Source organism: Electrophorus electricus, chromosome 26, assembly GCF_013358815.1.
Source record: "Electrophorus electricus isolate fEleEle1 chromosome 26, fEleEle1.pri, whole genome shotgun sequence".
NCBI classification, from domain to species: Eukaryota; Metazoa; Chordata; class Actinopteri; order Gymnotiformes; family Gymnotidae; genus Electrophorus; species Electrophorus electricus.
Window position 1 is genome coordinate 8,671,543 of NC_049560.1, and position 11,716 is coordinate 8,683,258.

An 11,716-nucleotide genomic window follows, 5' to 3' on the forward strand; every position below is an offset into this window, starting at 1 on the left:
TGAACTTGGTTTAATTTTCTAAAACATTGTACAATTACCCATTGTGTTCTGCATCCGTATCCACACTTGGACATTATTTAGATATAAAAAGCAAAGGTGAAGTGAATGCACAGAACAAGTGATTGTAGCCGGCGGTTCAAGCCTATTATTAGATTGATTATTATAATGGGTTTTATGATGTATTTGCCCCCACCCCTTCACAGTAAAGGGGCTTTTTTGCCAGGCAGGGGGCTGTCGGCTTCACACGCCTCTCTCGGGCCCTGACACTGAATGGTCTCCTAGGAGAGAAAAGCCAAGGAATGTAGAGGGGAAAAAAAAAAATTCCCAGGACATTTCTATTGTTATTGTCTATAATATTTGTTTTATCTCCTGCCCTCTGGATTGGATCGAGGTGCGGTGTTTACTCCTGACACTCTGGGACTTTCTCAGAGAACCGGATTCGGGTGAAACGTGGTCGTCTTGGTTGTGAAGTGTGCACAGGCTAGAGACGCTGAGGAGTGCGATGGTGGAGCCGTGACCATCCCTGATGTGAGAACGCAGATGCAGTGATGCCCATAGGCTGAGGGAGCACTGGCACTAGTGGAGGGGTTGTGGGACAGATGCTGTCTTTGTGCCCATGTCTGCTGATAAGCACACCAAAGATTTGCTATGGTGAGCGTTTGGAACCCGGATTTGTGGAATATATGAAATGCCATTGCGGCAAATGTGTGGAAATATCCATGTTGCTCAATGTTATCTGTCTGAAGTTTTTGGTGTCACAACGTGTATTGACATGAGACACACGAGGTAGAAAACGGGCGCCCTGGCCAACTGGTGAACTGATGGTAATGTGTTTGCTCCTTGATTTGTAAAATGTTATGTTATGTTTAAATTGCACATAGTGGTTGGTTACACTGTCTCTTGCTTTGAGTGGACTGGGTTTCCTGAGTTTCACTGCTTATCAGGAAGTGGTGTGGGGTGGCTGTTGCTAGTTATAGGAAGTAGAAAATAATGGAACGTTCCAGTGGCTTGGATAAATTTTGATGTCAAAGGCAAAACAGCACTTTTTTTAAATAAGGAAAATAACTAAATTGCTTTAATGTTGCATTCTATTCTAAATCTGTAGGCAATAGCACATTTTCCTTATGGAGAAAAATTCAAACGTATAGAAGTGGGCAAAACCTTGCAAACGTGTTTGGAAATTGGGGTTTATGTATCTTTGATTCTACATGAAGGTTGCACTTGTCCTTCTCTGCTGTGTGTGATGTACACTGTTTTTCTATACATATTTTTGGATATATTGCTGTAATACCGGATATCCAGAGAACCTAGTTCCCATTTTAGTTTGTTTTCTTTCTAAATACTCTGGCATGTTGTAAAATCCTGTCATACTGTGGAGCTCCAGTTTGTTTCCAGTGTGACTCCATGCAGGGGAAAGCCAGATATTAACCATGATTGACCTGCTCTTGCCCTGGAACTTTAAGGGTAAGAAAAGTTTGTCTGATTCCACGAGTCCAGTTGAGGAAATGGGTCTTCAAAGGTAACACAAGGGGGACGTCTGGGATCAATCTGCCTGTATCGGTGAGTTACAGTCAATTTCTTAAGTGAAGCATTATGCTAAGATGCAAGTACTTAAGCTGATTTCAATACCGAGACATTTTAGTGAAAAAGAGATGGCAATTCACATGGGAAAACTTAATAGACAGGAATTTTGATGCAAATGTGATGAACTACACTAATCCATTCATGTCTTTGACTACTGTGAACAAAACTGAACACTCCCAACTTTCAGATGACATTTTGACTGGAAATGGTTAGACTACAAACACTGTCCACTCTAGACATTAACCCCTTCACTCCTGCCCAATGCAAATATTTTACAGAGAGCGTGTCTATTATTTGACGCATCATAGCGCAAACCCCCAGGTCTAGAGGCATCCAGAATGCAAAACTATTAGGTACAGGTTCACGATAAACCCATGATAAATGCAGTGAGAGTACTACACAGTCTGGGTGGGAATGCTCTCCCACAGACATGCACTTCATATATGCGGTGGAATGTCATGCTCTTTGGATTGGGCAATGCCCGGGCCACGTTCCCACGCGCCATTGGCCAAAGTCCTGGTAGGCAGGCATTCTGTGGGAAACCTGGGAATATTGAGATGATATAACTACTATGAAAAATGTGGAGTAACTAGGACTTGTGTGACAGGCTATGCTAAGCTAACCTGAAACTCAAGCCACAAGGTGCTGCTTCGTCTGTTGGAAAGTGGCGCACCTTGGTCATATTGTCCCTGAGTATGGCATGGCCCCAGATCCCCAAAAGGTCTTGAAGATAGCAATGTCTCAGATGTCTTCGTGTACTCTCAAAAATCTGCCTGATTCCAGTGGACTGAAAAATGGCAAGATTAAAAAGGCAGTTTACATTGTCCCCTCTCCTAGAATATCCTTCTGACACCACCAATGACCTTATCTCAGACCCAGATGTCACTTTTGGACTGATGCCATCTTGTCACAGATCCCGGATAATGAAGAGCGTGTTCTGGCCTATGGAAGCTGCACCACAAGGAGAGTTGTTGGCTGTTGTGGAATTTACTTCTCACTTCCGTCAGTATCTTCTGGGCAGGACATTCGCAGTTCGGACTGATCCCAGTACCCTGCACTGGCTTATATGTATGAAGTACAGCTAGCTAGATGGCTCGACAAGCTTCTGTGTAATTCACCGCCCTGGCCAACTGTGGTGAACTGATGGTAATAAGAGGGTAAGTGATCGGGACTGAGGGAACTGAACTACCACTGACCAAGAGGACATCTAGTAACACCTGGGGATTCTTCAATCGCACGGGAAACACGAGGCAGAAACTTGATCCTAGTACCTCCACAGGGTAAGGCAAGTCCTTAAGAGTCTGTCAAATGCGAACAGAAAGATCAAAGCCATAAACACACAAGTCCTGCAGCTCGTCGAGATGCCCAGCGGGCACAATAAGCTGGCAAAGAGAAGAATTGGAAGCTGACAGCATTTATACCAGAAAACCCCTCACAATGCATGGGCTACTCCACCCAAGAGCCAACGTCCAAAGACTACACCAGACATGAAACATCTGTGAATACATCCAAGCAGTGGCCACAAAGGATGAGCTGATTAAGGATCATCTCGGTCAGTTGTGGACTTGGTTACCATGGTAGCAGAGGAGGTGCCAGGGTAGGATAAGCCCTTACATGGAATGTACCACCAATAAACAGCAGGAGTGGCTGACATAAGACAATCCTACCAATGGCTGGAAAAGGCAGGACTGAAGGAGAGCACAGAATCACCAATCATGGCAGCACAAGCAGCAAGCAACAGGTTGATCAAATGAGAGGCATCTCACACCAGAGACCCAAGATGCACACTGTGCAAAGGAGTCTCTGAGACACACAACCATCTAGGAGCAGGATGCAAGATGTTGGCAAAGAAATCAGGCACTGACATCCACAACTAAGTGGTAGGGATCATATACTTGAGCGTATATAAGGCCTATAAGATGGACACACCCCCAGGTCCAAATGGGAGGAACCACAGAGAGTGATGGAGAACAACAAGGTGCAGACTCTGTGGGACCTCTAGATCCAGACAGATATTGTGACAGTAGACCCCGCAGTGGAAATAAACGTGGAAGATTCAAGTGATGGAAAATATCCAGAGGAAGAAGTTGGAAAAATACAAGGGACTGAAAGAAGAACTGGAGAGAATGTAGAAAGTTAACACCGAGGTTGTCCCAGTCCTGGGAGCAGCTGAGATGCTACACAGGAGTTGGCTTGGTGTCAACCTACCAGAGCCAGTCACCATCAACTCATTCTGTTAAGTGCTTAAGGTGCATTAAAGGTGCGCTCAGTGCTTCAGATGAAATGCTGATTAAAAGCATTTCATTAAAAACATTCCTGCATGGCAAAACAATTTCTCTACAATTTTTGTATTTTGTAATTCCAAAAGAGTGGTGGTGTTCATCTTCTACTCTACCTTTCTCTCATCTGGTTGATTCTCTCCTTGTCCTTATGTGCTCCTACACACACGCACACAAACAGAGAAGTTGCGGCAAGTGCCCTCTGTGTTTAAACAAAACGTGTCTTTCTCAAGGTGGTGATTATGGCTGCACGTCAGTACAGTTCTGCCCACACTTTTATCTTAAGAAACCTGTCATGTCTTTAGAAGCCTGTACCATAGTGATCCTTAGAAATATTCCCATTTAAATGTAGGCTATTTTATAAAAGCCCCCTAGCTTGTCTTACAACCATTAATCGACATGATTTCAAGAATCCAATCAGGCTCACAGACACCAAACCCTTTGCCTAGAGTCACTGTTTAAAAAAAAAATCCTCTGAGACAGAAACTTCCGAATAGTGTCGGCTCACAGAGCTGTCACACGTGATGTGCATGACTGAGGATGAGCTCATGCAAATATAAATACCCTCAGGTTGATCCTAGACAAATATAAATACCTTTTCTAGCGTCTCCACTTCAGCTTTTTAAAGACTCGAGCAGTTGTGACAACTTTCTGTAGCCAACGGTACCTCCAGTGTGAGGAACCGAACCTTGCCATCAGCTCAGCTGCGGCATACGCGCCTTCTCTAGTTCCCTCTAGTCCTGCAGAAGCTCTGTCGTTTTAAGGCTTCGCTGAGACACTGACTCATGTTTCTTTCTTTGTGGGAATAATTATCAAGTCTTGTTTCCATGATGCTCTGTAGGACACCATTTCTAAGACAAAAAAATTGCTTCATCATACGCAGGTTCAATGACTGGTGCCGGGAAGAGCGATACAATCTTCTTCCATTATGTGCTTTCATCCAACTGCAAAGCCTCCGCTAACAAGCGGCTTGATGTGTCCGGGATGGAGAAGTGATTTGCTCAGCTTTGTGACAGCTTCCTAATAATAATTACAGTCAAACGCAGAAGTAAAAAAGTACAAAAAAATTTGGTTTATTTTCGCTGCGTTTTCAGGAATGCAGGGTGGATGTACAGAACATCAGCTCTCATTTATGGCAAATGTGTTTACATCTCAAACTACTTTGGGAACTGGGTCATGCATGGCGTTTAATCTCTTGTTCTAGCTAGACATGAATGCTAGGACTTTTTTTTTTTTTTTTTTTTTTTTTTCCCTTGTAGACACAGCAATGTGTTTTAAAAATAACCTCCAAAAAATAAAAGAACCGAGGACAGCTGGTTGAAGATGACCTGATGATTGGTTTTGAAATTGAAAGTATATACCAATAAAAACCAGAGAAATTGCACATTGTGGAAAAGTAAGCAATTTTAAAGATTAAATGAATGCAAACACAGCCTAGAGCTACTACAGATCAGTTGGGTATTACGAAATCAACAGTGTGTAGTCTCTTGAAATAGAAAACTTCTGACGGAGTAACAAATCTGTGACCGTCAGGTTATTCTTGCAAGACCACAGTAGCTGGAGAGAGAATACTTTAAAAGTTGGGAGGTAAAAAAAAAAAAAGTCCAAGAATATCTGCAGATTGTGCAAGCACAAAGTTTTATGTCTCTGTGTTCACAAAAGAAGAACTAATTTACACTCATCTTGCTTGTTCCAAGCCGGGGTCGTGGAGAGGAGTCAGGGCATACTCAAGCAGCACAGGGTGCAGGGCGGGAACCGGCCCTGGACGGAGTGCCAGTCCAGCGCAGCTACAGAGGGACTGTGAGATGTCTCAGAAAGGCCAGACTGGAACGTGCACAGCAGACAGATGAACTGGAGCAGCTCTGGAGCAGGGCTTCGTCTTCGCAGATGAGGTGAATGCAATGATCAGCAAATTGCAAAGAAAAACAAAAAGACAATCGCAAAGTTTTTGTTAAAACTGTCTTCTGCCAGTGAGACTTTCAGAAGGCAGCCCTGTGACTGAATATCGTTTCAAGTTGCTAAAGCTGGTTTTGAATGTACTTTTCCCAATATTTATGTTGAGCAGAATTAAACAAATTACTGGTCCAGAATATTTCAGGATTTCTGAAATAAAAAACGATACCATCTAGGTCTGTAAGGTTAGCATTAATTAGCATTAATCTCCTATTAATTGCTGCATGCATTCGGTTTGTCATGCAGCCCTGCGACCCGAAGTCGTGTTCGTCGTATCCGAAGAGTTTCAGGACTGCGCTCTTCTCTGCGCTTATCGGAAGCGGCTCGGAGGGAGAGGTGCTGGTGAAGGAGATAATCCCTACTGATTCCTGGAAGCTGCGCAGATACCTCCTCCACCCGAGGCTGTCTCGGCTGCACACCGGTCCCATCCTTGCACCGGGTGGCTCTTACAACAGGGTTGCGTAAACTCCAGGAGTTGACCAGATCATCTTAGCTCTGCTGCAGCTCTTATTGTAATATATTATTTCGTTTATTGTCGTGCAAATATTTCACTTTTATTTACTGAAGCGGTACAGAACGCGTGAGCCGATTGGCCACCAGTGCCTGACAGTCGTAGCGAGGTGGGATGCTGTGGTGTCAAGCACGTTGACGGTGATGAGCTGAAAATGTTGTTGGAAATGAACTGCTACACCGTTCCCACTGTTATGTATTTCAGATCTTTCCAGAGCATAAATCTATCGTTCCAAACATGCAGTTTTCAGGGAATGCTACAGCAAAGCTTCTAGGATCTCCTCATTGCAAAATAATTCTGAAGGGTGCTTGTTGGGATTCTCTTTGAGTGACCCTGTCATGGGTAACAGATTAGATAAGGAGCTCTTCCCAATCTTTTTGTACAGGATTCTACGTTTCTTGCTGCTGAGTTTGTCTGCGCCCTCTCTCTCTCTCTATTCAGTGAGCACTGAAACAGCAGTATGACTCCACCTCCAGAGAAGAAGAAAAGCCTTTCAGTGAGGTTGCCATTTGAAGCCTCTATTCTCTGTGGCACGAGCCTGCCGGGTGATGACACAGCTTCTGTGATGTCTTTGTATCGCTCTTATCCTTTTGTTTTGGTCCTATATGCATTAAAAATAAGGAAACAGTCATGGGTGACGTGCCTGTTGCTAAACCTGAATCTAGAGTAAACCTGGGTCTAGAGTATCCGCGTCGCACCTGCCGCCCAGATCTACAGGGTCTAGAGTATCCGCGTCACACCTGCCACGCAGATCTACAGGGTCTAGAGTATCAGCGTCACACCTGCCACGCAGATCTACAGGGTCTAGAGCATCAGCGTCACACCTGCCGCCCAGATCTACAGGGTCTAGAGTATCAGCGTCACACCTGCCGCCCAGATCTACAGGGTCTAGAGTATCCGCGTCACACCTGCCGTCCAGAACTACAGGGTCTAGAGTATCCACGTCACACCTGCCACGCAGATCTACAGGGTCCGGAGCATCCGCGTCGCACCTGCCGCCCAGATCTACAGGGTCCGGAGCATCCGCGTCGCACCTGCTGCCCAGATCTAGCTCGTTAGAATGTTGCTATAAATGACACTGCAGGCTATCTGTAACATTATCTGCTGTAGCAAGCTCTTACCACAGACACAAATGTATTCGTCTAAAAAACAGAACAGGCTCGTGATGTGTAGTGTGCCTGTGAACGAAGTGTCGCCTTTGGGACATCTGTGTAAACGTGTCCCCTCCGTGACGGACTCTGCCTCGTTTCGTTGTTCTCATTGCGGGTTTCTCTCTGTCTCCGTCTTCACCCGTTATCTACCTGGGTGTGTCTGGTTTATCGCTCCCAGCAGTGTCGTGTTTTCCTTTGCCAGTTCAAACCCCGGGTTCTCCTTCGTACGTAAGTGGTGGCAGCTTGTGAGCGTTTGTTCTGGGTCTGTCACGGGTAATTCTCTTTTCATTGTAGGTGGTGAGATCACTGTGTTTGTCTGTTTATTGATTGTGGGTGGAGTTCAGCAGGTCACCCAGAACCCGGTGATGTTCCACCGGTGATCTGGGTTCTGTACTGCGTATGAACGGAGTGACTTCCGTCACTGGTTAATCCTTAATCGCATTCATCCCAGCCTAATCCTAAACGCAAGCCTACTGAAGGAACGAGAGAGTCATTTAAAACGGGACAAGTAGGATCAGTCCTCGTTTAGATTGGTTTATCAAACCTTATTTTCATCCCAAACCCATTTCCCCATTCGAAACAGCCATGCGTTTTTTTGTTTTTTTTTTAAATAATTCATTGACTCAGCGCATTCACTTTTCCCTTATGCCTTTATACATTATACATGTAAGCCCGGATTATAATAATTGTTTATCAATTACAAAACACCCTGAGTATAATTAATCTTTACAACATGCCAATTCTGTACAATGCAAATGGGTTTTCCCCTTCTGACCACTCGATAAGCAGCATTCATTTATTCTGCGTTGAAATGTATAGGCCTTCTTACTGCTGATCACAACACTGTACACACCAGCTGCCAGCTTCTAATTGCCTTTAGGCACAACCCAGCCCATTCAAAACAGATTAGCCGTTAAGCGCTGGATAGTCCAAGCGTGTGTATAATAGGGCCTAGTTAACAGCGCTGGCATGTCACAAAACGCTGGGACTCAGCAAATGACTCAGCGATGAGTGAAATGTGGAGGTGTGTGTGTGTATTGGGAAACGTCTGGTTGCCAATACTGCTTGGTGCGTGAGAACAGCTCCCGTGGTGCGGCTGCCTGCATGCCTTTGTAGGTGTGCAGATGCATGATGAATCTCCCCGAGATGCCCTGTGCTTTTAGCTGAGCCACCGAACAAAGGGCTTTTCTTCCAAAACCACATTAACTAAGCAATCCCCCCCAACTGCCAATATTAACCCCCTTTATTTGCACAACCCTGTTTATTCTTCTTTTCTCATAATGAGCTGTCATTTTGGTTGATAAATTACAGGTAATTGCATTAAATGCACAAAGAAGCACCAAGGCGCCGCGGTGCCTCTGTCGCCCTGGGCTGTCGGAGGATTACAAACAGGCGATCGGAGGAGGGCCGCAGCACGGCGCGTTTATTTCTGGAGATGTGGGGGACAGGAGCCAGGCGGAGGACCCTACAGGAGGTGAGCAGAGGGCTCGGGGGGTCCGTCCTGGGGTGGGGTCAGGGCAGCCCTCTCTTTAGGTGCGGAGACCGTGGCCTGTTTTAAGGATTTTCTCAGAGTGGCCTTCTGTTTCCTCTTGGCCCTCAGAGCCTTGTTCTTGAGGTATGTCTCCTCCAGCTTGTATATCATGTCCTCAATCAGGCCCACCTTTAAGAGCGACACACACACACACACACACACACACACACACACACACAAGGTGTGAGTGTATCTCAGGTCAGGTGTACATGTAGGCTATGGAGAGGTTTGTAGATCAATTCCATGCCCTCCGGAGATTTCATTAGGGATTAGACTTCCCTCGTTTGGGAAGAGAAGGCTGGGTAAGGGGAGAAAAGCAGAGGAAGAGAACAGGAAATATGAAGGTGCGTTCATGAGGAAGAAATGAGGTAGAACGCCAGATACCAGAAAAAAGGAGTTTCTAAAATGAGTGGAAGACTCCATGAGCAAGAGAGGGGGAGAGAGAGAAGGAAGAAAGCTAGTCTAGCAGAGTGAGGGTCTGAGTAAGGTGGTCTGGTCTGAATAAGGTGATCAGATCTGTTTACAAATCTGGTCTGAATTCTGAAGACTGAAGACTGAGAGGGTCTTCCTCTGGGGACGCACATCAACTCAACACGAGTGGGCTGAGCAGTCATCCCATTCCCTAAATGCACCCCTCCTTCTCTCTCTCTCTCCCCTCTCTCTCTCTCTCTCTTTCCCACTCTTAAAATTGAGCAATGGAAAGGCCACACACACACACACACACACACACACCAGAACCAGGCAACCAATAAGCAACCATTCGGCCTTCTATTAATGTGCAGCTCACATCGCTGTGTGCGTGTGTGCACGCCTGGGTGTGGTGCCAGGCCAGAGGCTGGTGTGGGGCCCGTGTCTGACAGGAGGTCTATGGCCTCACCTGTGAAGTGGCGGGGGGGTGCCGGCTCCAAAGGCCACACAGCAAACGGGCTCCAAGTGTTATCCTTACTTTACTCGCCGTTATTCTTTTAACGGATCCTTATTACTGGGTATTTAATCCGTGCCAAATTTCTCTTCCCTCAACCCTGAAGGAGGCCTGTGTGCTGTAACGAGTTGGCTGAAAGACAGTGTAGAGTTCACTCCAAAAGGATTCTGGTTTCTCAGTTTCTGTTTTTACCAAGTACCCTGTTAGACTGTGAAGCTGCACCAGACACAGTGCTTTATGCGCACCAAACAAATCACAGTGTCAAATTAACAAGTTCGGTGTTGAACGAACTCCTTGAGGGTGCACGCGTGTTTATCTGGACCGTTGTTAATAAAACCCAATTTTCTTTTCCTGCGTGCGAACCCATCGTGTGCATCTCTCGTTGCTAATGAGATGCCTCATCTCCCAGCCCTTGCTAGCCTTTTCCTGGCAGGCTTCCCGACACGCTGATCTGCCTCATAGGATCTCGCGCGTTTGCCCTGATAGGTCGCGTTTTTTGGGAAGCCAATTTAAGGCTGCGATTATGTTTATCAGCAGCGCAAAAACCATTAGCACGCGTGCGTGTGGACAGGCGCGTGTGCACACGTGAGGCAATTGTTTGGAACCAAAGCCCAAACCCAGCCGTCAACATTTTTGTTAGCTGAAGGCTTTTTTTGTTGTTGTTTTAGAATTTTAGCACGTGGACAGGTGAAAGTGGAGTCCCGTGTTCTTACTGGAGAAACAAAATTACTGCACCTGCACCCTCACACTTCCGTTCCTGGGTGCGGCTCACCAACATGGAAAATACATGGAAATTATAGGAAGCGGATTGATCTCTGATTAGGGAGTTCTGTCATTTAGAGATTTCTGCTTTTCCATAATCTGTGAAGTTAATGAAGTGGATCTGTTTCATCTCCTCATAGCCCCTTAATCCAAAGGGCTCATAGCAGATGCTCAGGATTAAACCAATTAATGAACTGGTGATGCCTGAAGATATGTAACCTATTCTTAAAGGTTTATATAATTATTTACATTTTTAAAAGTTTAAAAGCTGCATTAAGTTTAAAAGAGTATTTAAACCACGGCTGCTCTGAGATCAGTCAGTCCCATATTCCTGTGATGGGTATTTAATCCACAGCTGCTCTGAGATCAGTCTGGGGCCTGCCCTCTTGGCACTGCAGCTCCAGCAGTGGATGATGTATGGGACAGATCTGGAGCAAAAGTGGGCCGTGTTTGTGTATAAGAGTGAGTGTGTGTGTGTGTGTGTGTGTGTGTGTGTGTGTGTGTGTGTGTGTGAGTGAGTGAGTTAGGTGAGTGTGTGTGTGTCTGTCTGTCTAAGAGTGAGTAGGTGTGTGTGTGTGTGTGTGTAATAGTGAAGTAGGTGTGTGTGTGTGTGTGTGTGTGTGTGTGTAATAGTGAAGTAGGTGTGTTTGTATGTGTGTCTAAGAGTGAGTAGTGCGTGTGTGTCTGAGTGAGTAGTGCGTGTGTGTGTGTGGGGGGTGTAAGAGTGAGTAGGTTTGTGTGTGTAAGAGTGAGAAGGTGTGAGTGTGTCTGTAAGAGTGAGTAGGGGTGTGTGTGTGTGTGTGTGTGTGTAAGAGTGAGTAGGGGTGTGTGTGTGTGTGTGTAAGAGTGAGTAGGTGTGCGTGTGTGCATGCGTGTGTGTAAGAGTGAGTAGGTGTGAGTAAATGTGTGTGTGTGTGTGTGTGTGTAAGAGTGAGTAGGTGTGAGTAAATGAGTGTGTGTGTGTAAGAGTGAGTAGGTGTGAGTAAATGAGTGTGTGTGTGTGTAAGAGTGAGTAGGTGTGAG

At 45.6% G+C, this 11,716-nt stretch overlaps 2 long non-coding RNA genes across 2 annotated transcripts in view; both read left to right on the forward strand.

Annotated features, from left to right (window-relative positions):
* The first annotated feature begins 1,390 nt into the window (after positions 1–1,390).
* Positions 1,391–6,976, forward strand: LOC113569029. Its single transcript, XR_003409683.2, has 3 exons — positions 1,391–1,560; positions 5,561–5,755; positions 6,063–6,976. It is a non-coding gene; the product is annotated as an uncharacterized LOC113569029 (long non-coding RNA).
* Positions 6,977–7,362: 386 nt separating this feature from the next.
* The window catches only part of LOC113568353, a 15,148-nt gene continuing 10,794 nt past the window's right edge, over positions 7,363–11,716 (forward strand). The window contains exon 1 of the long non-coding RNA XR_003409582.2: positions 7,363–8,952. This is a non-coding gene — a long non-coding RNA (uncharacterized LOC113568353). The remainder of the gene's footprint in view (positions 8,953–11,716) is intronic.